General features: G+C 49.6%; 1 pseudogene; it reads left to right on the top strand.

The window, feature by feature from the left end:
• The window catches only part of LOC103610973, a 7,386-nt pseudogene that overhangs the window by 2,665 nt on the left and 2,086 nt on the right, over window positions 1-2,635 (top strand).

Genomic DNA, 2,635 nt, shown 5'->3' with positions numbered 1-2,635 from the left:
AAGAGCGTAATAAACGTTTATCAGACACTGCTGACAAGCTTCTTTCAGAATCGAATGAGAGGCTCCAGCTTCATCTGAAAGAGAGAATGGCTGCTCTACAAGATAAGAATTCTCTGTTACAAGAAGTTAAAAATGCAAAAAAGCAATTGGAAGATACACAACATGATAAGGATCAGCTCATCTTAAACACTGAAGCATTGAGGGCCGAACTAGACCAAATGAGACTAAGAGCTGCTTCACATCATCATGGCCGACCCCACTTGGGCAGTGTCCCAGATTTCAGGTTCCTTGTGGCAGAGAGTCACACAGATTCCTACAGCACCAGTGCAGTGTTGTGGCGCCCCCAGAAAGGCCGCCTCGCTGCTCTACGGGATGAGCCTTCCAAGGTACAAACTCTTAATGAACAGGATTGGGAACGTGCCCAACAGGCTAGTGTCTTAGCAAATGTAGCACAAGCTTTTGAGAGCGATGTCGATGTGTCTGATGGCAAAGATGACAGGGACACTCTACTCAGCTCAGTTGATCTGTTGTCACCCAGTGGACAGGCTGATGCACAGACATTAGCCATGATGCCTCAAGAGCAGCTGGATGCCATCAACAAAGAGATGCAAGAAGAAAAGGAAAACACAGAGCAGCGAGCAGAGGAGATTGGAAGTAGAGTTGGTAGTGGAAGCTTAGACAATCTTGGTCGTTTTACATCAATGAGCTCCATTCCGCCCCACCCTGCTTCCTCGCTTGCCAGCTCCTCCCCTCCAGGCAGCGGCCTTTCCACCCCAAGGAGGATTCCTCACAGCCCAGCCAGGGAAGTAGACAGAGTGGGCATCATAACCCTGTTGCCAGCATCCAGAGAGGAGGCGCGAGATGACAAGACAATGATAAAATGTGAAAGCTCCCCTCCGGCCTCCCCGAGGGCCCTTCGGGGAGACAGGCTGCATAAGGGGGCATTGCACACACTCAGCCATGAGGATGTCAGGCACGGGAGAAAGTCGACAGGCTCCCAGGATGGTCCCGTGAGCAATCCCAGCAGGAGTAACAGCAGCCAGGACTCGCTCCAGAAAGCCCCAAAGAAGAAGGGCATCAAGTCCACTATCGGCCGCTTGTTTCACAAGAAAGAAAAGGGCCGACCTGGACAAGATGGCAAAGAATCATTAGGACATGCTGGTGTTTCAGAGACAGATAATGCATCTGAAGATGCCTTGAAACTGAGCCAAGTGGGAGGACAGGCTGAAAAAAATCGTCAACTTCAAAAACAGCACGAATTGCTCGATGAAGCCCGAAGACNCGAATCTGAGGAGATGAACACGGAATTGCAACGGGACATCTGCAAAGCCAACGCCCAAAAGAAAGACATGGAAGAGAGAATCACTACTCTTGAAAAACGCTACCTCACAGGACACCATGAGGCCACGTCTGTGCATAACCTCAATGATAAACTTGAAAATGAAATTGCAAACAAAGATTCTACGCATAGACAGATGGAGAATAAAAAACGCCAGTTACAGGAACGGCTGGAATTAGCGGAGCAAAAGCTGCAGCAGACCATGAGGAAAGCCGAGACACTCCCAGAGGTGGAGGTGGAGGCGGAGCTGGCCCAGAGGGTGGCAGCGCTCTCGAAGGCTGAGGAGAGACAGGGCAACATTGAAGAAAGGTTAAGACAGACAGAGGCGCAGCTGGAAGAAAAGAACCAAGAACTGCAGCACGCAAGGGAGAGAGAAAAAATGAATGAAGAGCATAATAAACGTTTATCAGACACTGTTGACAAGCTTCTTTCAGAATCGAATGAGAGGCTCCAGCTTCATCTGAAAGAGAGCATGGCTGCTGTAGAAGATAAGAATTCTCTGTTACGAGAAGTTGAAAATGCAAAAAAGCAATTGGAAGATACACAACATGATAAGGATCAGCTCATCTTAAACATTGAAGCATTGAGGGCTGAACTAGACCAAATGAGACTAAGAGGTGCTTCACGTCATCATGGCCGACCCCACTTGGGCAGTGTCCCAGATTTTAGGTTCCTCGTGGCAGAGAGTCACACAGATTCCCACAGCACCAGTGCAGTGTTGTGGCGCCCCGAGAAAGGCCGCCTAGCTGCTCTACGGGATGAGCCTTCCAAGGTACAAACTCTTACTGAACAGGATTGGAAATGTGCCCAACAGGCTAGTGTCTTAGCAAACGTAGCACAAGCTTTTGAGAGCGATGTCTATGTGTCTGATGGTGAAGATGACAGGGACACTCTACTCAGCTCAGTTGATCTGTTGTCACCCAGTGGACAGGCTGATGCACAGACATTAGCCATGATGCCTCAAGAGCAGCTGGATGCCATCAACAAAGAGATGCAAGAAGAAAAGGAAAACACAGAGCAGCGAGCAGAGGAGATTGGAAGTAGAGTTGGTAGTGGAAGCTTAGATGATCTTGGTCGTTTTACATCAATGAGCTCCATTCCACCCCACCCTGCTTCCGCACTTGCCAGCACCTCCCCTCCAGGCAGCGGCCGTTCCACCCCAAGGAGGATTCCTCAGAGCCCAGCCAGGGAAGTAGACAGACTGGGCATCATGACCCTGTTGCCAGCATCCAGAGAGGAGGCGCAAGACGACAAGACAACGATAAAAGCTTTAGGAGAGCACCTTCATGGAGAAAA

Source organism: Galeopterus variegatus, unplaced genomic scaffold, assembly GCF_000696425.1.
Source record: "Galeopterus variegatus unplaced genomic scaffold, G_variegatus-3.0.2 Scaffold12181, whole genome shotgun sequence".
Taxonomy (NCBI): Eukaryota; Metazoa; Chordata; class Mammalia; order Dermoptera; family Cynocephalidae; genus Galeopterus; species Galeopterus variegatus.
The sequence above is the reverse complement of the archived record's forward strand: the minus strand, read 5'-3'. Positions and strand labels throughout refer to the sequence as shown.